This window comes from Hypanus sabinus, chromosome 26, assembly GCF_030144855.1.
Source record: "Hypanus sabinus isolate sHypSab1 chromosome 26, sHypSab1.hap1, whole genome shotgun sequence".
Lineage (NCBI taxonomy): Eukaryota > Metazoa > Chordata > Chondrichthyes > Myliobatiformes > Dasyatidae > Hypanus > Hypanus sabinus.
Window position 1 is genome coordinate 37,847,270 of NC_082731.1, and position 26,805 is coordinate 37,874,074.

The following is a 26,805-nucleotide window of genomic DNA, read 5'->3' on the forward strand; positions in this document are numbered from 1 at the left end:
GTGGAGAGGATGTTTCCTGTAGTGGGGGAGTGTAGGACCAGAGGACACATGTAGAGTGGATGTGGAGAGGATGTTTCCTATAGTCGGGGAGTGTCGTACCAGAGGACACAGATAGAGTGGATGTTGAGAGGATGTTTCCTATAGTGAGGGAGTCTAGGACCCTAGGACACAGATAGAGTGGATGTGGGGAGTATGTTTCCTATAGTGGGGGAGTCTAGGACAGGACGACACGGATAGAGTGGATGTGGAGAGGATGTCTCTGATAGCAGGGGAGTGTAGGACCAGAGGACACAGATAGAGTGGATGTGGAGTGGATGTTTCCTATAGTGGCGGAGTCTAGGACCAGAGGAAACAGATAGAGTGGATGTGGAGAGGATGTTTCCTATAGTGGGGGAGTCTAGGATCATAGGGGACAGATAGAGTGGATGTGGAGAGGATGTTTCCTAGAGTGGGGGCGTCTAGGACCAGAGGACACTGATAGAGTCAATGTTGTGAGGATGATTCCAATAGTGAGGGACTCTAGGACCAGAGGACACAGGTAGAGTGAATGTGGAGAGGATGTTTCCTATAGTGGGGGAGTCTACGACCAGAGGACACAGATAGAGTGGATCTGGAGAGGATGTTTCCTATAGTGGGGGAGTCTAGGACCAGAGGACACAGACAGAGAGGATGTGGAGAGGATGTTTCCTAGTGTGGGGGAGTCTAGGACCAGAGGACACTGATAGCGTCGATGTGGAGAGGATGTTTCCTGTAGTGGGGGAGTGTAGGACCAGAGGACACATGTAGAGTGGATGTGGAGACGATGTTTCCTATAGTCGGGGAGTCTCGTACAAGAGGACACTGATAGAGTGGATGTGGGGAGGATGTTTCCTATAGTGGGGGAGTCTAGGACCAGAGGACACTGATAGCGTAGATGTGGAGAGGATGTTACCTATAATGGGGGAGTCTAGGACCAGAGGACACAGACAGAGTGGAAGTGGAGAGGTTGTTTCCAAAAGTGTGGGAATCTGGGAGCAGAGGACACAGATAGAATGGATGTGGAGAGGATGTTTCCTACAGTGGGGGAGTCTAGGACCAAAGGACACAGGTAGAGTGAATGTGGAGAGGATGTTTCCTATAGTGGCGGACTCTAGGACCAGAGGTAACTGATAGAGTGGATGTGGAGAGGATGTTTCCTATAGTGGGGGAGTCTACGACCAGAGGACACAGATAGAGTGGATCTGGAGAGGATGTTTCCTATAGTGGGGGAGTCTAGGACCAGAGGACACAGATAGAGTGGATGTGGAGAGGATGTTTCCTATAGTCGGGGAGTCTCGTACCAGAGGACACAGATAGAGTGGATGTTGAGAGGATGTTTCCTATAGTGAGGGAGTCTAGGACCAGAGGACACAGATAGAGTGGATGTGGGGAGGATGTTTCCTAGAGTGGGGGAGTCTAGGACCAGAGGACACTGATAGCGTAGATGTGGAGAGGATGTTACCTATAATGGGGGAGTCTAGGAGCACAGGACACAGATAGAGTGGATGTGGAGAGGTTATTTCCAAAAGTGTGGGAATCTGGGAGCAGAGGACACAGACAGAATGGATGTGGAGAGGATGTTTCCTACAGTGGGGGAGTCTAGGACCAAAGGACACAGGTAGAGTGAATGTGGAGAGGATGTTTCCTATAGTGGCGGAGTCTAGGACCAGAGGAAACTGATAGAGTGGATGTGGAGAGGATGTTTCCTATAGTGGGGGAGTCTACGACCAGAGGACAAAGATAGAGTGGATCTGGAGAGGATGTTTCCTATAGTGGGGAAGTCTAGGACCAGAGGACACAGATAGAGTGGATATGGAGAGGATGTTTCCTATAGTGGGGGAGTCTACGACCAGAGGACACAGATAGAGTGGATCTGGAGAGGATGTTTCCTATAGTGGGGGAGTCTAGGACCAGAGGACACATGTAGAGTGGATGTGGAGAGGATGTTTCCTGTAGTGGGGGAGTGTAGGACCAGAGGACACATGTAGAGTGGATGTGGAGAGGATGTTTCCTATAGTCGGGGAGTCTCGTACAAGAGGACACTGATAGAGTGGATGTGGAGATGTTGTTTCCAAAAGTGTGGGAATCTGGGAGCAGAGGACACAGATAGAATGGATGTGGAGAGGATGTTTCCTACAGTGGGGGAGTCTAGGACCAAAGGACACAGGAAGAGTGAATGTGGAGAGGATGTTTCCTATAGTGGCGGAGTCTAGGACCAGAGGAAACTGATAGAGTGGATGTGGAGAGGATGTTTCCTATAGTGGGGGAGTCTACGACCAGAGGACACAGATAGAGTGGATGTGGAGAGGATGTTTCCTGTAGTGGGGGAGTGTAGGACCAGAGGACACATGTAGAGTGGATGCGGAGAGGATGTTTCCTACAGTGGGGGAGTATAGGACCAGAGGACACAGATAGAGTGGATGTGGAGAGGATGTGTCCTATAGTGGGGGAGTGTAGGACCAGAGGACACAGATAGATTGGATGTGGAGAGGATGATTCCTACAGTGGGGGAGTATAGGACCAGAGAACACAGGTAGAGTGAATGTGGAGAGGATGTTTCCTATAGTGGGGGAGACTGGGTCCAGAGGACACAGATAGATTGGATATGGAGAGGATGTTTCCTATAGTGAGGGAGTCTAGGACCAGAGGACACAGATAGAGTGGATGTGGAGAGGATGTTTCCTATAGTGGGCGAGTCTAGGACCAGAGGACACAGACAGAGAGGATGTGGAGAGGATGTTTCCTATAGTGAGGGAGTCTAGGACCAGAGGACACAGATAGAGTGGATCTGGAGAGGATGTTTCCTATAGTGGGCGAGTCTAGGACCAGAGGACACAGACAGAGAGGATGTGGAGAGGATGTTTCCTAGAGTGTGGGAGTCCAGGACCAGAAGACACTGATAGCGTCGATGTGGAGAGGATGTTTCCAAAAGTGTGGGAATCTGGGAGTAGAGGACACAGATAGATTGGATGTGGAGAGGATGTTTCCTACAGTGGGGAGTCTAGGACCAGAGGACACAGATAGCGTAGATGTGGAGTTGATGTTTCCTATAATGGGGGAGTCTAGGACCAGAGGACACAGATAGAGTGGATGTGGAGAGGATGTTTCCTGTAGTGGGGGAGTGTAGGACCAGAGGACACATGTAGAGTGGATGTGGAGAGGATGTTTCCTATAGTCGGGGAGTCTCGTACAAGAGGACACTGATAGAGTGGATGTGGAGAGGTTGTTTCCAAAAGTGTGGGAATCTGGGAGCAGAGGACACAGATAGAATGGATGTGGAGAGGATGTTTCCTACAGTGGGGGAGTCTAGGACCAAAGGACACAGGTAGAGTGAATGTGGAGAGGATGTTTCCTATAGTGGCGGAGTCTAGGACCAGAGGAAACTGATAGAGTGGATGTGGAGAGGATGTTTCGTATAATGGGCGAGTCTAGGACCAGAGGACACAGACAGAGAGGATGTGGAGAGGATGTTTCCTAGAGTGGGGGCGTCTAGGACCAGAGGACACTGATAGAGTCGATGTGGAGAGGATGTTTCCTATAGTGAGGGAGTCTAGGACCAGAGGACACAGATAGAGTGGATGTGGAGAGGATGTTTCCTATAATGGGGGAGTCTAGGACCAGAGGCCACAGATAGAGAGGATGTGGAGAGGATGTTTCCTAGAGTGGAGGAGTCTTGGACCAGAGGACACTGATAGCGTAGATGTGGAGAGGATGTTTCCTATAATGGGGGAGTCTAGGACCAGAGGACACTGATAGAGTGGATGTGGTGAGGTTGTTTCCAAAAGTGTGGGAATCTGGGAGCAGAGGACACAGGTAGAATCGATGTGCAGAGGATGTTTCCTACAGTGGGCCAGTCTAGGACCAAAGGACACAGGTAGAGTGAATGTGGAGAGGATGTTTCCTATAGTGGCGGAGTCTAGGACCAGAGGAAACTGATAGAGTCGATGTGGAGAGGATGTTTCCTATAGTGGGGGAGTCTACGACCAGAGGACACAGATAGAGTGGTTCCGGAGAGGATGTTTCCTATAGTGGGGGAGTCTAGCACCAGAGGACACAGATAGATTGGATGTGGAGAGGATGATTCCTACAGTGGGGGAGTATAGGACCAGAGGACACAGGTAGAGTGAATGTGGAGAGGATGTTTCCTATAGTGGCGGAGTCTAGGACCAGAGGAAACTGATAGAGTGGATGTGCAGAGGATGTTTCCTATAGTGGGGGAGTCTACGACCAGAGGACACAGATAGAGTGGATCCGGAAAGTATGTTTCCTATAGTGGGGGAGTCTAGGACCAGAGGACACAGATAGAGTGGATGTGGAGAGGATGTTTCCTGTAGTGGGGGAGTGTAGGACCAGAGGACACATGTAGAGTGGATGTGGAGAGGATGTTTCGTATAGTCGGGGAGTCTGGTACCAGAGGACACAGATAGAGTGGATGTTGAGAGGATGTTTCCTATAGTGAGGGAGTCTAGGACCAGAGGTCACAGATAGAGTGGATGTGTGGAGGATGTTTCCTATAGTGGGGGAGTCTAGGACCAGGCGACACAGATAGTGTGGATGTGGAGAGGATGACTCCGATAGCAGGGGAGTGTAGGAGCAGAGGACACAGATAGAGTGGATGTGGAGTGGATGTTTCCTATAGTGGGGGAGTCTAGAATCATAGGGGACAGGTAGAGTGGATGTGGAGAGGATGATTCCTATAGTAGGGGAGTCTTGGACCAAAGGACACAGATAGAGTGGATGTGGATAGGATGTTTCCTATAATGGGCGTGTCTAGGACCAGAGGACACAGACAGAGAGGATGTGGAGAGGATGTTTCCTAGAGTGGGGTCGTCTAGGACCAGAGGACACTGATAGAGTCGATGTGGAGAGGATGTTTCCTATAGTGAGGGAGTCTAGGACCAGAGGCCACAGATAGAGAGGATGTGGAGAGGATGTTTCCTATAGTGGGGGAGTCTAGGATCATAGGGGACAGATAGAGTGGATGTGGAGAGGATGTTTCCTGTAGTGGGGGAGTCTAAGACCAGAGGACACATATAGAGTGGATGTCGAGAGGATGTTTCCTATAGTCGGGGAGTCTGGGACAAGAGGACACAGATTGAGTGGATGTTGAGAGGCTGTTTCTTATAGTGAGGGAGTCTAGGACCAGACGACACTGATAGATTGGATGTGGAGAGGATGATTCCCATAGCAGGGGAGTGTAGGACCAGAGGACACAGATAGAGTGGATGTGGAGAGGATGTGTCCTATAATGGGGGAGTCTGGGACCAGAGGACACAGATAGAGTGGATGTGGAGAGGATGTTTCCAAAAGTGTGGGAATCTGGGAGCAGAGGACACAGATAGATTGGATGTGGAGAGGATGTTTGCTACAGTGGGGGAGTCTAGGACCAGAGGACAAAGATAGAGTGGATGTGGGGAGGATGTTTCCTATATTGTGGGAGTCTAGGACCTGACGACACAGATAGAGTAGATGTGGAGAGGATGTTTCCTATAGTGGCGGAGTCTAGGACCAGAGGAAACAGATAGAGTGGATGTGGAGAGGATGTTTCCTATAGTGAGCGAGTCTTGGACCAGAGGACACAGATAGAGTGGATGGGGAGAGGATGTTTCCTATAGTGGGGGAGTCTAGGACCAGAGGACACAGGTGGAGTGGATATGGAGAGGATGTTTCCTATAATGGCGAGTCTAGGACCAGAGGACACAGACAGAGAGGATGTGGAGAGGATGTTTCCTAGATTTGGGGCGTCTAGGACCAGAGGACACTGATAGCGTCGATGTGGACAGGATGTTTCCTATAATGGGGGAGTCTAGGAACAGAGGACACAGATAGAGTGGATGTGGAGAGGATGTCTCCAAAAGTGTGGGAATCTGGGAGCAGAGGACACAGTTAGATTGGATATGGAGAGGATGATTCCTACAGTGGGGGAGTCTAGGACCAGAGGACACAGGTAGAGTGAATGTGGAGAGGATGTTTCCTATAGTGGGGGAGACTGGGACCAGAGGACACAGATAGATTGGATATGGAGAGGATCATTCCTATAGTGGGGGAGTCTAGAACCAGAGGACACAGATAGAGTGGATCTGGAGAGGATGTTTCCTATAGTGGGGGAGTCTAGGACCAGAGGACACAGATTGAGTGGATGTGGAGAGGATGTTTCCTGTAGTGGGGGAGTCTAGGACCAGAGAACACATATAGAGTGGATATGGAGAGGATGTTTCCTATAGTCGGGGAGTCTGGGACCAGAGGATACAGATAGAGAGGATGTGGAGAGGATGTTTCCTAGAGCGGGGGAGTCTAGGACCAGAGGACACTGATAGCGTCGATATGGAGAGGATGTTTCCAAAAGTGGGGGAGTCTAGGACCAGAGGCCTCAGATAGAGAGGATGTGGAGAGGATGATTCCTAGAGTGGGGGAGTCTAGGACTAGAGGACACACATAGAGTGGAAGTGGAGAGGATGTTTCCTATAATGAGGGAGTCTAGGACCAGAGGACACAGATAGAGTGGATGTGGAGAGGATGTGTCTTATAGTGGGCGAGTCTAGGACCAGAGGACACAGATAGAGTGGATGTGGAGAGGATGATTCCTATAGTAGGGGAGTCTTGGACCAGAGGACACAGGTAGAGTGGAGGTGGAGAGGATGTTTCCAAAAGTGGGGGAGTCAAGGATCAGAGGGGACAGATAGAGTGGATGTGGAGAGGATGTGTCCTATAGTGGGGGAGTCTACGATCAGAGGGGACAGATAGAGTGGATTTGGAGAGGATGTTTCGTATAATGGGGGAGTCTGGGACCAGAGGACACAGATAGAGTGGATGTGGAGAGGATGTTTCCTATAGTGGGGGAGTCTAGGACCAGAGGACTCAGGTAGAGTGCATGTGGAGAGGATGTTTCCTATAGTGGCGGTCTAGGACCAGAGGGGACAGATAGAGTGGATGTCGAGAGGATGTTTCCTATAGTGGGGGAGTCTAGGACCAGAGGACACCGATAGCGTGGATGTGGAGAGGATGTTTCCTATAATGGGGGAGTCTAGGACCAGAGGACACAGATAGAGTGGATGTGGAGAGGATGTTTCCTGTAGTGGGGGAGTCTAGGACAAGAGGACACATATAGAGTCGATGTGGAGAGGATGATTCCTATAGAGGCGGAGTCTGGGACCAGAGGACACAGATAGAGTGGATGTGGAGAGGATGTTTCCTATAGTGAGGGAGTCTAGGACCAGAGGACACAGATAGAGTGGATGTGGGGAGCATATTTCCTATAGTGGGGGAGTCTAGGACCAGAGGACACAGGTAGAGTGGATGTGGAGAGGATGTTTCCTGTAGTGGGGGAGTCCGGGACCAGACACAGATAGAGTGGATGCGGAGAGTATGATTCCTATAGCAGGGGAGTCTTGGACCAGAGGACACAGATAGAGTGGATGTTGAGAGGATGTTTCCTATAGTGAGGGAGTCTAGGACCAGAGGACACAGATAGAGTGGATGTGGGGAGGATGTTTCCTATAGTGGGGGAGTCTAGGACCTGACGACACGGATAGAGTGGATGTGGAGAGGATGATTCCAATAGCAGGGGAGTGTAGGACCAGAGGACACAGATAGAGTGGATGTGGAGAGGATGTTTCCTATAGTGGCGGAGTCTAGGACCAGAGGAAACAGATAGAGTGGATGTGGAGAGGATGTTTCCTATAGTGGGGGAGTCTAGGATCATAGGGGACAGATAGAGTGGATGTGGAGAGGATGTTTCCTATAGTGGGGGAGTCTAGGACCAGAGGACACAGGTGGAGTGGATATGGAGAGGATGTTTCCTATAATGGCGAGTCTAGGACCAGAGGACACAGACAGAGAGGATGTGGAGAGGATGTTTCCTAGATTTGGGGCGTCTAGGACCAGAGGACACTGATAGCGTCGATGTGGAGAGGATGTTTCCTATAATGGGGGAGTCTAGGACCAGAGGACACAGGTAGAGTGAATGTGGAGAGGATGTCTCCAAAAGTGTGGGAATCTGGGAGCAGAGGACACAGTTAGATTGGATATGGAGAGGATGATTCCTACAGTGGGGGAGTCTAGGACCAGAGGACACAGGTAGAGTGAATGTGGAGAGGATGCTTCCTATAGTGGGGGAGACTGGGACCAGAGGACACAGATAGATTGGATATGGAGAGGATCATTCCTATAGTGGGGGAGTCTAGGACCAGAGGACACAGAGAGAGTGGATCTGGAGAGGATGTTTCCTATAGTGGGGGAGTCTAGGACCAGAGGACACAGTTTGAGTGGATGTGGAGAGGATGTTTCCTGTAGTGGGGGAGTCTAGGACCAGAGAACACATATAGAGTGGATATGGAGAGGATGTTTCCTATAGTCGGGGAGTCTGGGACTAGAGGATACAGATAGAGAGGATGTGGAGAGGATGTTTCCTAGAGCGGGGGAGTCTAGGACCAGAGGACACTGATAGCGTCGATATGGAGAGGATGTTTCCAAAAGTGGGGGAGTCTAGGACCAGAGGCCTCAGATAGAGAGGATGTGGAGAGGATGTTTCCTAGAGTGGGGGAGTCTAGGACTAGAGGACACACATAGAGTGGAAGTGGAGAGGATGTTTCCTATAGTGAGGGAGTCTAGGACCAGAGGACACAGATAGAGTGGATGTGGAGAGGATGTGTCTTATAGTGGGCGAGTCTAGGACCAGAGGACACAGATAGAGTGGATGTGGAGAGGATGATTCCTATAGTAGGGGAGTCTTGGACCAGAGGACACAGGTAGAGTGGAGGTGGAGAGGATGTTTCCAAAAGTGGGGGAGTCAAGGATCAGAGGGGACAGATAGAGTGGATGTGGAGAGGATGTGTCCTATAGTGGGGGAGTCTACGATCAGAGGGGACAGATAGAGTGGATTTGGAGAGGATGTTTCGTATAATGGGGGAGTCTGGGACCAGAGGACACAGATAGAGTGGATGTGGAGAGGATGTTTCCTATAGTGGGGGAGTCTAGGACCAGAGGACTCAGGTAGAATGGATGTGGAGAGGATGTTTCCTATAGTGGCGGTCTAGGACCAGAGGGGACAGATAGAGTGGATGTCGAGAGGATGTTTCCTATAGTGGGGGAGTCTAGGACCAGAGGACACCGATAGCGTGGATGTGGAGAGGATGTTTCCTATAATGGGGGAGTCTAGGACCAGAGGACACAGATAGAGTGGATGTGGAGAGGATGTTTCCTGTAGTGGGGGAAGTCTAGGACAAGAGGACACATATAGAGTGGATGTGGAGAGGATGTTTCCTATAGTGGCGGAGTCTGGGACCAGAGGACACAGATAGAGTGGATGTGGAGAGGATGTTTCCTATAGTGAGGGAGTCTAGGACCAGAGGACACAGATAGAGTGGATGTGGGGAGCATATTTCCTATAGTGGGGGAGTCTAGGACCAGAGGACACAGGTAGAGTGGATGTGGAGAGGATGTTTCCTGTAGTGGGGGAGTCCGGGACCAGACACAGATAGAGTGGATGTGGAGAGTATGATTCCTATAGCAGGGGAGTCTTGGACCAGAGGACACAGATAGAGTAGATGTGGAGAGGATGTTTCCTGTAGTGGGGGAGTCTAGGATCAGAGGGGACAGATAGAGTGCATGTGGAGATGATGTTTCCTATAGTGGGCGAGTCTAGGATCAGAGGACACAGATAGAGTGGATGTGGAGAGGATGTTTCCTGTAATGGGCAAGTCTAGGACCAGAGGACACAGATAGTGTGGATGTGGAGAGGATGTTTCCTATAGTGGGGGAGTCTAGGACCAGAGGACACAGGTGGAGTGGATATGGAGAGGATGTTTCCTATAATGGCGAGTCTAGGACCAGAGGACACAGACAGAGAGGATGTGGAGAGGATGTTTCCTAGATTTGGGGCGTCTAGGACCAGAGGACACTGATAGCGTCGATGTGGACAGGATGTTTCCTATAATGGGGGAGTCTAGGACCAGAGGACACAGATAGAGTGGATGTGGAGAGGATGTCTCCAAAAGTGTGGGAATCTGGGAGCAGAGGACACAGTTAGATTGGATATGGAGAGGATGATTCCTACAGTGGGGGAGTCTAGGACCAGAGGACACAGGTAGAGTGAATGTGGAGAGGATGTTTCCTATAGTGGGGGAGACTGGGACCAGAGGACACAGATAGATTGGATATGGAGAGGATCATTCCTATAGTGGGGGAGTCTAGAACCAGAGGACACAGATAGAGTGGATCTGGAGAGGATGTTTCCTATAGTGGGGGAGTCTAGGACCAGAGGACACAGATTGAGTGGATGTGGAGAGGATGTTTCCTGTAGTGGGGGAGTCTAGGACCAGAGAACACATATAGAGTGGATATGGAGAGGATGTTTCCTATAGTCGGGGAGTCTGGGACCAGAGGATACAGATAGAGAGGATGTGGAGAGGATGTTTCCTAGAGCGGGGGAGTCTAGGACCAGAGGACACTGATAGCGTCGATATGGAGAGGATGTTTCCAAAAGTGGGGGAGTCTAGGACCAGAGGCCTCAGATAGAGAGGATGTGGAGAGGATGATTCCTAGAGTGGGGGAGTCTAGGACTAGAGGACACACATAGAGTGGAAGTGGAGAGGATGTTTCCTATAATGAGGGAGTCTAGGACCAGAGGACACAGATAGAGTGGATGTGGAGAGGATGTGTCTTATAGTGGGCGAGTCTAGGACCAGAGGACACAGATAGAGTGGATGTGGAGAGGATGATTCCTATAGTAGGGGAGTCTTGGACCAGAGGACACAGGTAGAGTGGAGGTGGAGAGGATGTTTCCAAAAGTGGGGGAGTCAAGGATCAGAGGGGACAGATAGAGTGGATGTGGAGAGGATGTGTCCTATAGTGGGGGAGTCTACGATCAGAGGGGACAGATAGAGTGGATTTGGAGAGGATGTTTCGTATAATGGGGGAGTCTGGGACCAGAGGACACAGATAGAGTGGATGTGGAGAGGATGTTTCCTATAGTGGGGGAGTCTAGGACCAGAGGACTCAGGTAGAGTGCATGTGGAGAGGATGTTTCCTATAGTGGCGGTCTAGGACCAGAGGGGACAGATAGAGTGGATGTCGAGAGGATGTTTTCTATAGTGGGGGAGTCTAGGACCAGAGGACACCGATAGCGTGGATGTGGAGAGGATGTTTCCTATAATGGGGGAGTCTAGGACCAGAGGACACAGATAGAGTGGATGTGGAGAGGATGTTTCCTGTAGTGGGGGAGTCTAGGACAAGAGGACACATATAGAGTGGATGTGGAGAGGATGATTCCTATAGAGGCGGAGTCTGGGACCAGAGGACACAGATAGAGTGGATGTGGAGAGGATGTTTCCTATAGTGAGGGAGTCTAGGACCAGAGGACACAGATAGAGTGGATGTGGGGAGCATATTTCCTATAGTGGGGGAGTCTAGGACCAGAGGACACAGGTAGAGTGGATGTGGAGAGGATGTTTCTTGTAGTGGGGGAGTCCGGGACCAGACACAGATAGAGTGGATGTGGAGAGTATGATTCCTATAGCAGGGGAGTCTTGGACCAGAGGACACAGATAGAGTGGATGTTGAGAGGATGTTTCCTATAGTGAGGGAGTCTAGGACCAGAGGACACAGATAGAGTGGATGTGGGGAGGATGTTTCCTATAGTGGGGGAGTCTAGGACCTGACGACACGGATAGAGTGGATGTGGAGAGGATGATTCCAATAGCAGGGGAGTGTAGGACCAGAGGACACAGATAGAGTGGATGTGGAGAGGATGTTTCCTATAGTGGCGGAGTCTAGGACCAGAGGAAACAGATAGAGTGGATGTGGAGAGGATGTTTCCTATAGTGGGGGAGTCTAGGATCATAGGGGACAGATAGAGTGGATGTGGAGAGGATGTTTCCTATAGTGGGGGAGTCTAGGACCAGAGGACACAGGTGGAGTGGATATGGAGAGGATGTTTCCTATAATGGCGAGTCTAGGACCAGAGGACACAGACAGAGAGGATGTGGAGAGGATGTTTCCTAGATTTGGGGCGTCTAGGACCAGAGGACACTGATAGCGTCGATGTGGAGAGGATGTTTCCTATAATGGGGGAGTCTAGGACCAGAGGACACAGATAGAGTGGATGTGGAGAGGATGTCTCCAAAAGTGTGGGAATCTGGGAGCAGAGGACACAGTTAGATTGGATATGGAGAGGATGATTCCTACAGTGGGGGAGTCTAGGACCAGAGGACACAGGTAGAGTGAATGTGGAGAGGATGTTTCCTATAGTGGGGGAGACTGGGACCAGAGGACACAGATAGATTGGATATGGAGAGGATCATTCCTATAGTGGGGGAGTCTAGGACCAGAGGACACAGATAGAGTGGATCTGGAGAGGATGTTTCCTATAGTGGGGGAGTCTAGGACCAGAGGACACAGATTGAGTGGATGTGGAGAGGATGTTTCCTGTAGTGGGGGAGTCTAGGACCAGAGAACACATATAGAGTGGATATGGAGAGGATGTTTCCTATAGTCGGGGAGTCTAGGACCAGAGGCCTCAGATAGAGAGGATGTGGAGAGGATGTTTCCTAGAGTGGGGGAGTCTAGGACTAGAGGACACACATAGAGTGGAAGTGGAGAGGATGTTTCCTATAGTGAGGGAGTCTAGGACCAGAGGACACAGATAGAGTGGATGTGGAGAGGATGTGTCTTATAGTGGGCGAGTCTAGGACCAGAGGACACAGATAGAGTGGATGTGGAGAGGATGATTCCTATAGTAGGGGAGTCTTGGACCAGAGGACACAGGTAGAGTGGAGGCGGAGAGGATGTTTCCAAAAGTGGGGGAGTCAAGGATCAGAGGGGACAGATAGAGTGGATGTGGAGAGGATGTGTCCTATAGTGGGGGAGTCTACGATCAGAGGGGACAGATAGAGTGGATTTGGAGAGGATGTTTCGTATAATGGGGGAGTCTGGGACCAGAGGACACAGATAGAGTGGATGTGGAGAGGATGTTTCCTATAGTGGGGGAGTCTAGGACCAGAGGACTCAGGTAGAGTGGATGTGGAGAGGATGTTTCCTATAGTGGCAGTCTAGGACCAGAGGGGACAGATAGAGTGGATGTCGAGAGGATGTTTCCTATAGTGGGGGAGTCTAGGACCAGAGGACACCGATAGCGTGGATGTGGAGAGGATGTTTCCTATAATGGGGGAGTCTAGGACCAGAGGACACAGATAGAGTGGATGTGGAGAGGATGTTTCCTGTAGTGGGGGAAGTCTAGGACAAGAGGACACATATAGAGTGGATGTGGAGAGGATGTATCCTATAGTGGCGGAGTCTGGGACCAGAGGACACAGATAGAGTGGATGTGGAGAGGATGTTTCCTATAGTGAGGGAGTCTAGGACCAGAGGACACAGATAGAGTGGATGTGGGGAGCATATTTCCTATAGTGGGGGAGTCTAGGACCAGAGGACACAGGTAGAGTGGATGTGGAGAGGATGTTTCCTGTAGTGGGGGAGTCCGGGACCAGACACAGATAGAGTGGATGTGGAGAGTATGATTCCTATAGCAGGGGAGTCTTGGACCAGAGGACACAGATAGAGTAGATGTGGAGAGGATGTTTCCTGTAGTGGGGGAGTCTAGGATCAGAGGGGACAGATAGAGTGCATGTGGAGATGATGTTTCCTATAGTGGGCGAGTCTAGGATCAGAGGACACAGATAGAGTGGATGTGGAGAGGATGTTTCCTGTAATGGGCAAGTCTAGGACCAGAGGACACAGATAGTGTGGATGTAGAGAGGATGTTTCCTATACTGGGGGAGTCTGGGCCTGAGGACACAGACAGAGTGGATGTGGAGTGGATGTTTCCTATAATGAGGGAGTCTAGGACCAGAGGGCACAAATAGAGTGGATGTGGAGAGGATGTTTCCTATAGTGAGGGAGACTAGGACCAGAGGACACAGATAGAGTGGATGTGGGGAGGATATTTCCTATAGTGGGGGAGTCTAGGACCAGAGGACACAGGTAGAGTGGATGTGGAGAGGTTGTTTCCTGTAGTGGGGGAGTCTGGGACCAGAGGACACAGATAGAGTGGATGTGGAGAGTATGATTCCTATAGTGAGGGAGTCTAGGACCAGAGGACACAGACAGAGTGGATGTGGGGAGCATATTTCCTATAGTGGGGGAGTCTAGGACCAGAGGACACAGGTAGAGTGGATGTGGAGAGGATGTTTCCTGTAGTGGGGGAGTCCGGGACCAGACACAGATAGAGTGGATGTGGAGAGTATGATTCCTATAGCAGGGGAGTCTAAGACCAGAGGACACAGATAGAGTGGATGTGGAGAGGATGTTTCCTATAGTGGGGGAGTCTAGGACCAGAGGACACAGATAGAGTGGATGTGGAGAGGATGTTTCCTGTAGTGGGGGAGTCTAGGACAAGAGGACACATATAGAGTGGATGTGGAGAGGATGTTTCCTATAGTAGCGGAGTCTGGGACCAGAGGACACAGATAGAGTTGATGTGGAGAGGATGTTTCCTATAGTGAGGGAGTCTTGGACCAGAGGACACAGATAGAGTGGATGTGGAGAGGATGTTTCCTATAGTGAGGGTGTCTTGGACCAGAGGACACAGATAGAGTGGATGTGGGGAGGATGTTTCCTATAGTGGGGTAGTCTAGGACCAGAGGACACTGATAGCGTGGATGTGGAGAGAATGTTTCCTATAATGGGAGAGTCTAGGACCAGAGGACACAGATAGGGTGGATGTGGAGAGGATGTTTCCTGTCGTGGCGGAGTCAAGGATCAGAGGGGACAGATAGAGTGGATGTGGAAAGGATGTTTCCTATAGTGGGGGAGTCTAGGACCAGAGGACAGAGATAGAGTGGATGTGGGGATCATATTTCCTATAGTGGGGGAGTCTAGGACCAGAGGACACAGGTAGAGTGGATGTGGAGAGGATGTGTCTTATAGTGGGCGAGTCTAGGACCAGAGGACACAGATAGAGTGGATGTGGAGAGGATGATTCCTATAGTAGGGGAGTCTTGGACCAGAGGACACAGGTAGAGTGGAGGTGGAGAGGATGTTTCCAAAAGTGGGGGAGTCAAGGATCAGAGGGCACAGATAGAGTGGATGTGGAGAGGATGTGTCCTATAGTGGGGGAGTCTACGATCAGAGGGGACAGATAGAGTGGATTTGGAGAGGATGTTTCGTATAATGGGGGAGTCTGGGACCAGAGGACACAGATAGAGTGGATGTGGAGAGGATGTTTCCTATAGTGGGGGAGTCTAGGACCAGAGGACTCAGGTAGAGTGGATGTGGAGAGGATGTTTCCTATAGTGGCGGTCTAGGACCAGAGGGGACAGATAGAGTGGATTTCGAGAGGATGTTTCCTATAGTGGGGGAGTCTAGGACCAGAGGACACCGATAGCGTGGATGTGGAGAGGATGTTTCCTATAATGGGGGAGTCTAGGACCAGAGGACACAGATAGAGTGGATGTGGAGAGGATGTTTCCTGTAGTGGGGGAAGTCTAGGACAAGAGGACACATATAGAGTGGATGTGGAGAGGATGTTTCCTATAGTGGCGGAGTCTGGGACCAGAGGACACAGATAGAGTGGATGTGGAGAGGATGTTTCCTATAGTGAGGGAGTCTAGGACCAGAGGACACAGATAGAGTGGATGTGGGGAGCATATTTCCTATAGTGGGGGAGTCTAGGACCAGAGGACACAGGTAGAGTGGATGTGGAGAGGATGTTTCCTGTAGTGGGGGAGTCCGGGACCAGACACAGATAGAGTGGATGTGGAGAGTATGATTCCTATAGCAGGGGAGTCTTGGACCAGAGGACACAGATAGAGTAGATGTGGAGAGGATGTTTCCTGTAGTGGGGGAGTCTAGGATCAGAGGGGACAGATAGAGTGCATGTGGAGATGATGTTTCCTATAGTGGGCGAGTCTAGGATCAGAGGACACAGATAGAGTGGATGTGGAGAGGATGTTTCCTGTAATGGGCAAGTCTAGGACCAGAGGACACAGATAGTGTGGATGTAGAGAGGATGTTTCCTATACTGGGGGAGTCTGGGCCTGAGGACACAGACAGAGTGGATGTGGAGTGGATGTTTCCTATAATGAGGGAGTCTAGGACCAGAGGGCACAAATAGAGTGGATGTGGAGAGGATGTTTCCTATAGTGAGGGAGTCTAGGACCAGTGGACACAGATAGAGTGGATGTGGGGAGGATATTTCCTATAGTGGGGGAGTCTAGGACCAGAGGACACAGGTAGAGTGGATGTGGAGAGGTTGTTTCCTGTAGTGGGGGAGTCTGGGACCAGAGGACACAGATAGAGTGGATGTGGAGAGTATGATTCCTATAGTGAGGGAGTCTAGGACCAGTGGACACAGATAGAGTGGATGTGGGGAGCATATTTCCTATAGTGGGGGAGTCTAGGACCAGAGGACACAGGTAGAGTGGATGTGGAGAGGATGTTTCCTGTAGTGGGGGAGTCCGGGACCAGACACAGATAGAGTGGATGTGGAGAGTATGATTCCTATAGCAGGGGAGTCTTGGACAAGAGGACACAGATAGAGTAGATGTGGAGAGGATGTTTCCTGTAGTGGGGGAGTCTAGGATCAGAGGGGACAGATAGAGTGCATGTGGAGATGATGTTTCCTATAGTGGGCGAGTCTAGGATCAGAGGACACAGATAGAGTGGATGTGGAGAGGATGTTTCCTGTAATGGGCAAGTCTAGGACCAGAGGACACAGATAGTGTGGATGTAGAGAGGATGTTTCCTATACTGGGGGAGTCTGGGCCTGAGGACACAGACAGAGTGGATGTGGAGTGGATGTTTCCTATAATGAGGGAGTCTAGGACCAGAGGGCACAAATAGAGTGGATGTGGAGAGGATGTTTCCTATAGTGAGGGAGTCTAGGACCAGAGGACACAGATAGAGTGGATGTGGGGAGGATATTTCCTATAGTGGGGGAGTCTAGGACCAGAGGACACAGGTAGAGTGGATGTGGAGAGGATGTTTCCTGTAGTGGGGGAGTCTGGGACCAGAGGACACAGATAGAGTGGATGTGGAGAGTATGATTCCTATAGCAGGGGAGTCTAAGACCAGAGGACACAGATAGAGTGGATGTGGAGAGGATGTTTCCTATAGTGGGGGAGTCTAGGACCAGAGGACACAGATAGAGTGGATGTGGAGAGGATGTTTCCTGTAGTGGGGGAGTCTAGGACAAGAGGACACATATAGAGTGGATGTGGAGAGGATGTTTCCTATAGTAGCGGAGTCTGGGACCAGAGGACACAGATAGAGTTGATGTGGAGAGGATGTTTCCTATAGTGAGGGAGTCTTGGACCAGAGGACACAGATAGAGTGGATGTGGAGAGGATGTTTCCTATAGTGAGGGTGTCTTGGACCAGAGGACACAGATAGAGTGGATGTGGGGAGGATGTTTCTTATAGTGGGGTAGTCTAGGACCAGAGGACACTGATAGCGTGGATGTGGAGAGAATGTTTCCTATAATGGGAGAGTCTAGGACCAGAGGACACAGATAGGGTGGATGTGGAGAGGATGTTTCCTATCGTGGCGGAGTCAAGGATCAGAGGGGACAGATAGAGTGGGTGTGGAAAGGATGTTTCCTATAGTGGGGGAGTCTAGGACCAGAGGACAGAGATAGAGTGGATGTGGGGATCATATTTCCTATAGTGGGGGAGTCTAGGACCAGAGGACACAGGTAGAGTGGATGTGGAGAGGATGTGTCTTATAGTGGGCGAGTCTAGGACCAGAGGACACAGATAGAGTGGATGTGGAGAGGATGATTCCTATAGTAGGGGAGTCTTGGACCAGAGGACACAGGTAGAGTGGAGGTGGAGAGGATGTTTCCAAAAGTGGGGGAGTCAAGGATCAGAGGGCACAGATAGAGTGGATGTGGAGAGGATGTGTCCTATAGTGGGGGAGTCTACGATCAGAGGGGACAGATAGAGTGGATTTGGAGAGGATGTTTCGTATAATGGGGGAGTCTGGGACCAGAGGACACAGATAGAGTGGATGTGGAGAGGATGTTTCCTATAGTGGGGGAGTCTAGGACCAGAGGACTCAGGTAGAGTGGATGTGGAGAGGATGTTTCCTATAGTGGCGGTCTAGGACCAGAGGGGACAGATAGAGTGGATGTCGAGAGGATGTTTCCTATAGTGGGGGAGTCTAGGACCAGAGGACACCGATAGCGTGGATGTGGAGAGGATGTTTCCTATAATGGGGGAGTCTAGGACCAGAGGACACAGATAGAGTGGATGTGGAGAGGATGTTTCCTGTAGTGGGGGAGTCTAGGACAAGAGGACACATATAGAGTGGATGTGGAGAGGATGTTTCCTATAGTGGCGGAGTCTGGGACCAGAGGACACAGATAGAGTGGATGTGGAGAGGATGTTTCCTATAGTGAGGGAGTCTAGGACCAGAGGACACAGATAGAGTGGATGTGGGGAGCATATTTCCTATAGTGGGGGAGTCTAGGACCAGAGGACACAGGTAGAGTGGATGTGGAGAGGATGTTTCCTGTAGTGGGGGAGTCCGGGACCAGACACAGATAGAGTGGATGTGGAGAGTATGATTCCTATAGCAGGGGAGTCTTGGACCAGAGGACACAGATAGAGTAGATGTGGAGAGGATGTTTCCTGTAGTGGGGGAGTCTAGGATCAGAGAGGACAGATAGAGTGCATGTGGAGATGATGTTTCCTATAGTGGGCGAGTCTAGGATCAGAGGACACAGATAGAGTGGATGTGGATAGGATGTTTCCTGTAATGGGCAAGTCTAGGACCAGAGGACACAGATAGTGTGGATGTGGAGAGGATGTTTCCTATCGAGGCGGAGTCAAGGATCAGAGGGGACAGATAGAGTGGATGTGGAAAGGATGTGTCCTATAGTGGGGGAGTCTAGGACCAGAGGACACAGGTAGAGTGGATGTGGAGAGGATGTTTCCTATAGTGGGGTAATCTGGGATCAGAGTACACAGTTAGATTGGATGTGGAGAGGATGTTTCCTATAGTGGGGGAGTCTAGGGCCAGAGGACACAGATAGAAGGGATTTGGAGAGGATGTTTCCTATAGTGGGGGAGTCTAGGACCAGAGGACACAAATAGAGTGGATGTGCAGAGGATGTTTCTTATAGTGGGGTAATCTGGGATCAGAGTACACAGTTAGATTGGATGTGGAAAGGATGTTTCCTATAGTGGGGGAGTCTAGGGCCAGAGGACACAGATAGAAGGGATTTGGAGAGGATGTTTCCTATAGTGGGGGAGTCTAGGACCAGAGGACACAGATAGAGTGGATGTGGAGAGGATGTCTCCTATAGTGGGGGAGACTGGGACCAGAGGACACAGATAGATTGGATATGGAGTGGATGATTCCTATAGTGGGGGAGTCTAGGACCAGAGGGCACTGATAGCGTCGATGTGAAGAGGATGTTTCCCATAGTGAGGAGTCTTGGAACTGAGGACACAGATAGAGTGGATGTGGAGAGGATGTTTCCAATAGTGGGGGAGTCTAGGACCAGAGGACACAGATAAAGTGGATGTGGAGTGGATGTTTCCTATAGTGAGGGTGTCTAGGACCAGAGGACACAGATAGAGTGTATGTGGAGAGGATGTTTCCTAGAGTGGGGGAGTCTTGGACCAGAGGACACTGATAGCGTGGATTTGGAGAGGATGTTTCCTATAATGGGGGAGTCTAGGACCAGAGGACACAGATAGAGTGGATGTGGAGAGGATGTTTCCTATAGTGGGGGAGTCTAGGACCAGAGGACACAGATAGAGTGGATGTGGAGAGGATGTTTCCTGTAGTGGGGGAGTCTAGGACAAGAGGACACATATAGAGTGGATGTCGAGAGGATGTTTCCTATAGTGGCGGAGTCTGGGACCAGAGGACACAGATAGAGTTGATGTGGAGAGGATGTTTCCTATAATGAGGGAGTCTAGGTCCAGAGGGCACAGATAGAGTGGATGTGGAGTGGATGTTTCCAAAAGTGGGGGAGTCAAGGATCAGAGGGCACAGATAGAGTGGATGTGGAGAGGATGTGTCCTATAGTGGGGGAGTCTACGATCAGAGGGGACAGATAGAGTGGATTTGGAGAGGATGTTTCGTATAATGGGGGAGTCTGGGACCAGAGGACACAGATAGAGTGGATGTGGAGAGGATGTTTCCTATAGTGGGGGAGTCTAGGACCAGAGGACTCAGGTAGAGTGGATGTGGAGAGGATGTTTCCTATAGTGGCGGTCTAGGACCAGAGGGGACAGATAGAGTGGATGTCGAGAGGATGTTTCCTATAGTGGGGGAGTCTAGGACCAGAGGACACCGATAGCGTGGATGTGGAGAGGATGTTTCCTATAATGGGGGAGTCTAGGACCAGAGGACACAGATAGAGTGGATGTGGAGAGGATGTTTCCTGTAGTGGGGGAGTCTAGGACAAGAGGACACATATAGAGTGGATGTGGAGAGGATGTTTCCTATAGTGGCGGAGTCTGGGACCAGAGGACACAGATAGAGTGGATGTGGAGAGGATGTTTCCTATAGTGAGGGAGTCTAGGACCAGAGGACACAGATAGAGTGGATGTGGGGAGCATATTTCCTATAGTGGGGGAGTCTAGGACCAGAGGACACAGGTAGAGTGGATGTGGAGAGGATGTTTCCTGTAGTGGGGGAGTCCGGGACCAGACACAGATAGAGTGGATGTGGAGAGTATGATTCCTATAGCAGGGGAGTCTTGGACCAGAGGACACAGATAGAGTAGATGTGGAGAGGATGTTTCCTGTAGTGGGGGAGTCTAGGATCAGAGGGGACAGATAGAGTGCATGTGGAGATGATGTTTCCTATAGTGGGCGAGTCTAGGATCAGAGGACACAGATAGAGTGGATGTGGAGAGGATGTTTCCTGTAATGGGCAAGTCTAGGACCAGAGGACCCAGATAGTGTGGATGTGGAGAGGATGTTTCCTATCGAGGCGGAGTCAAGGATCAGAGGGGACAGATAGAGTGGATGTGGAAAGGATGTGTCCTATAGTGGGGGAGTCTAGGACCAGAGGACACAGGTAGAGTGGATGTGGAGAGGATGTTTCCTATAGTGGGGTAATCTGGGATCAGAGTACACAGTTAGATTGGATGTGGAGAGGATGTTTCCTATAGTGGGGGAGTCTAGGGCCAGAGGACACAGATAGAAGGGATTTGGAGAGGATGTTTCCTATAGTGGGGGAGTCTAGGACCAGAGGACACAAATAGAGTGGATGTGCAGAGGATGTTTCTTATAGTGGGGTAATCTGGGATCAGAGTACACAGTTAGATTGGATGTGGAAAGGATGTTTCCTATAGTGGGGGAGTCTAGGGCCAGAGGACACAGATAGAAGGGATTTGGAGAGGATGTTTCCTATAGTGGGGGAGTCTAGGACCAGAGGACACAGATAGAGTGGATGTGGAGAGGATGTCTCCTATAGTGGGGGAGACTGGGACCAGAGGACACAGATAGATTGGATATGGAGTGGATGATTCCTATAGTGGGGGAGTCTAGGACCAGAGGGCACTGATAGCGTCGATGTGAAGAGGATGTTTCCCATAGTGAGGAGTCTTGGAACTGAGGACACAGATAGAGTGGATGTGGAGAGGATGTTTCCAATAGTGGGGGAGTCTAGGACCAGAGGACACAGATAAAGTGGATGTGGAGTGCATGTTTCCTATAGTGAGGGTGTCTAGGACCAGAGGACACAGATAGAGTGTATGTGGAGAGGATGTTTCCTAGAGTGGGGGAGTCTTGGACCAGAGGACACTGATAGCGTGGATTTGGAGAGGATGTTTCCTATAATGGGGGAGTCTAGGACAAGAGGACACATATAGAGTGGATGTCGAGAGGATGTTTCCTATAGTGGCGGAGTCTGGGACCAGAGGACACAGATAGAGTTGATGTGGAGAGGATGTTTCCTATAATGAGGGAGTCTAGGTCCAGAGGGCACAGATAGAGTGGATGTGGAGTGGATGTTTCCAAAAGTGGGGGAGTCAAGGATCAGAGGGCACAGATAGAGTGGATGTGGAGAGGATGTGTCCTATAGTGGGGGAGTCTACGATCAGAGGGGACAGATAAAGTGGATTTGGAGAGGATGTTTCGTATAATGGGGGAGTCTGGGACCAGAGGACACAGATAGAGTGGATGTGGAGAGGATGTTTCCTATAGTGGGGGAGTCTAGGACCAGAGGACTCAGGTAGAGTGGATGTGGAGAGGATGTTTCCTATAGTGGCGGTCTAGGACCAGAGGGGACAGATAGAGTGGATGTCGAGAGGATGTTTCCTATAGTGGGGGAGTCTAGGACCAGAGGACACCGATAGTGTGGATGTGGAGAGGATGTTTCCTATAATGGGGGAGTCTAGGACCAGAGGACACAGATAGAGTGGATGTGGAGAGGATGTTTCCTGTAGTGGGGGAGTCTAGGACAAGAGGACACATATAGAGTGGATGTGGAGAGGATGTTTCCTATAGTGGCGGAGTCTGGGACCAGAGGACACAGATAGAGTGGATGTGGAGAGGATGTTTCCTATAGTGAGGGAGTCTAGGACCAGAGGACACAGATAGAGTGGATGTGGGGAGCATATTTCCTATAGTGGGGGAGTCTAGGACCAGAGGACACAGGTAGAGTGGATGTGGAGAGGATGTTTCCTGTAGTGGGGGAGTCCGGGACCAGACACAGATAGAGTGGATGTGGAGAGTATGATTCCTATAGCAGGGGAGTCTTGGACCAGAGGACACAGATAGAGTAGATGTGGAGAGGATGTTTCCTGTAGTGGGGGAGTCTAGGATCAGAGGGGACAGATAGAGTGCATGTGGAGATGATGTTTCCTATAGTGGGCGAGTCTAGGATCAGAGGACACAGATAGAGTGGATGTGGAGAGGATGTTTCCTGTAATGGGCAAGTCTAGGACCAGAGGACCCAGATAGTGTGGATGTGGAGAGGATGTTTCCTATCGAGGCGGAGTCAAGGATCAGAGGGGACAGATAGAGTGGATGTGGAAAGGATGTGTCCTATAGTGGGGGAGTCTAGGACCAGAGGACACAGGTAGAGTGGATGTGGAGAGGATGTTTCCTATAGTGGGGTAATCTGGGATCAGAGTACACAGTTAGATTGGATGTGGAGAGGATGTTTCCTATAGTGGGGGAGTCTAGGGCCAGAGGACACAGATAGAAGGGATTTGGAGAGGATGTTTCCTATAGTGGGGGAGTCTAGGACCAGAGGACACAAATAGAGTGGATGTGCAGAGGATGTTTCTTATAGTGGGGTAATCTGGGATCAGAGTACACAGTTAGATTGGATGTGGAAAGGATGTTTCCTATAGTGGGGGAGTCTAGGGCCAGAGGACACAGATAGAAGGGATTTGGAGAGGATGTTTCCTATAGTGGGGGAGTCTAGGACCAGAGGACACAGATAGAGTGGATGTGGAGAGGATGTCTCCTATAGTGGGGGAGACTGGGACCAGAGGACACAGATAGATTGGATATGGAGTGGATGATTCCTATAGTGGGGGAGTCTAGGACCAGAGGGCACTGATAGCGTCGATGTGAAGAGGATGTTTCCCATAGTGAGGAGTCTTGGAACTGAGGACACAGATAGAGTGGATGTGGAGAGGATGTTTCCAATAGTGGGGGAGTCTAGGACCAGAGGACACAGATAAAGTGGATGTGGAGTGGATGTTTCCTATAGTGAGGGTGTCTAGGACCAGAGGACACAGATAGAGTGTATGTGGAGAGGATGTTTCCTAGAGTGGGGGAGTCTTGGACCAGAGGACACTGATAGCGTGGATTTGGAGAGGATGTTTCCTATAATGGGGGAGTCTAGGACCAGAGGACACAGATAGAGTGGATGTGGAGAGGATGTTTCCTATAGTGGGGGAGTCTAGGACCAATGGACACAGATAGAGTGGATGTGGAGAGGATGTTTCCTGTAGTGGGGGAGTCTAGGACAAGAGGACACATATAGAGTGGATGTCGAGAGGATGTTTCCTATAGTGGCGGAGTCTGGGACCAGAGGACACAGATAGAGTTGATGTGGAGAGGATGTTTCCTATAATGAGGGAGTCTAGGTCCAGAGGGCACAGATAGAGTGGATGTGGAGTGGATGTTTCCTATAGTGAGGGAGTCTAGGACCAGAGGACACAGATAGAGTTGATGTGGAGAGGATGTTTCCTATAGTGAGGAGTCTTGGACCAGAGGATACAGATAGAGTGGAAATGGAGAGGATGTTTCCTATAGTGAGGGAGTCTTGGACCAGAGGGCACAGATAGAGTGGATGTGGGGAGGATGTTTCCTATAGTGGGGGAGTACAGGACCAGAGGACACTGAAAGCGAGGATGTGGAGAGAATGTTTCCTATAATGGGAGAGTCTAGGACCAGAGGACACAGATAGGGTAGATCTGGAGAGGATGTTTCCTATCGTGGCGGAGTCTAGGACCAGAGGAAACAGATAGAGTGGATGTGGAGAGGATGTTTCCTGTAGTGGGGGAGTCTGGGACCAGAGGACACAGATAGAGTGGATGTGGAGAGTGTGATTCCTATAGCAGGGGAGTCTAGGACCAGAGGACACAGATAGAGTGGATGTGGAGAGGATGTTTCCTATAGTGAGGGTGTCTTGGACCAGAGGACACAGATAGAGTGGATGTGGGGAGGATGTTTCTTATAGTGGGGTAGTCTAGGACCAGAGGACACTGATAGCGTGGATGTGGAGAGAATGTTTCCTATAATGGGAGAGTCTAGGACCAGAGGACACAGATAGGGTGGATGTGGAGAGGATGTTTCCTATCGTGGCGGAGTCAAGGATCAGAGGGGACAGATAGAGTGGATGTGGAAAGGATGTTTCCTATAGTGGGGGAGTCTAGGACCAGAGGACAGAGATAGAGTGGATGTGGGGATCATATTTCCTATAGTGGGGGAGTCTAGGACCAGAGGACACAGGTAGAGTGGATGTGGAGAGGATGTGTCTTATAGTGGGCGAGTCTAGGACCAGAGGACACAGATAGAGTGGATGTGGAGAGGATGATTCCTATAGTAGGGGAGTCTTGGACCAGAGGACACAGGTAGAGTGGAGGTGGAGAGGATGTTTCCAAAAGTGGGGGAGTCAAGGATCAGAGGGCACAGATAGAGTGGATGTGGAGAGGATGTGTCCTATAGTGGGGGAGTCTACGATCAGAGGGGACAGATAAAGTGGATTTGGAGAGGATGTTTCGTATAATGGGGGAGTCTGGGACCAGAGGACACAGATAGAGTGGATGTGGAGAGGATGTTTCCTATAGTGGGGGAGTCTAGGACCAGAGGACTCAGGTAGAGTGGATGTGGAGAGGATGTTTCCTATAGTGGCGGTCTAGGACCAGAGGGGACAGATAGAGTGGATGTCGAGAGGATGTTTCCTATAGTGGGGGAGTCTAGGACCAGAGGACACCGATAGCGTGGATGTGGAGAGGATGTTTCCTATAATGGGGGAGTCTAGGACCAGAGGACACAGATAGAGTGGATGTGGAGAGGATGTTTCCTGTAGTGGGGGAGTCTAGGACAAGAGGACACATATAGAGTGGATGTGGAGAGGATGTTTCCTATAGTGGCGGAGTCTGGGACCAGAGGACACAGATAGAGTGGATGTGGAGAGGATGTTTCCTATAGTGAGGGAGTCTAGGACCAGAGGACACAGATAGAGTGGATGTGGGGAGCATATTTCCTATAGTGGGGGAGTCTAGGACCAGAGGACACAGGTAGAGTGGATGTGGAGAGGATGTTTCCTGTAGTGGGGGAGTCCGGGACCAGACACAGATAGAGTGGATGTGGAGAGTATGATTCCTATAGCAGGGGAGTCTTGGACCAGAGGACACAGATAGAGTAGATGTGGAGAGGATGTTTCCTGTAGTGGGGGAGTCTAGGATCAGAGGGGACAGATAGAGTGCATGTGGAGATGATGTTTCCTATAGTGGGCGAGTCTAGGATCAGAGGACACAGATAGAGTGGATGTGGAGAGGATGTTTCCTGTAATGGGCAAGTCTAGGACCAGAGGACCCAGATAGTGTGGATGTGGAGAGGATGTTTCCTATCGAGGCGGAGTCAAGGATCAGAGGGGACAGATAGAGTGGATGTGGAAAGGATGTGTCCTATAGTGGGGAAGTCTAGGACCAGAGGACACAGGTAGAGTGGATGTGGAGAGGATGTTTCCTATAGTGGGGTAATCTGGGATCAGAGTACACAGTTAGATTGGATGTGGAGAGGATGTTTCCTATAGTGGGGGAGTCTAGGGCCAGAGGACACAGATAGAAGGGATTTGGAGAGGATGTTTCCTATAGTGGGGGAGTCTAGGACCAGAGGACACAAATAGAGTGGATGTGCAGAGGATGTTTCCTATAGTGGGGTAATCTGGGATCAGAGTACACAGTTAGATTGGATGTGGAAAGGATGTTTCCTATAGTGGGGGAGTCTAGGGCCAGAGGACACAGATAGAAGGGATTTGGAGAGGATGTTTCCTATAGTGGGGGAGTCTAGGACCAGAGGACACAGATAGAGTGGATGTGGAGAGGATGTCTCCTATAGTGGGGGAGACTGGGACCAGAGGACACAGATAGATTGGATATGGAGTGGAAGATTCCTATAGTGGGGGAGTCTAGGACCAGAGGGCACTGATAGCGTCGATGTGAAGAGGATGTTTCCCATAGTGAGGAGTCTTGGAACTGAGGACACAGATAGAGTGGATGTGGAGAGGATGTTTCCAATAGTGGGGGACTCTAGGACCAGAGGACACAGATAAAGTGGATGTGGAGTGGATGTTTCCTATAGTGAG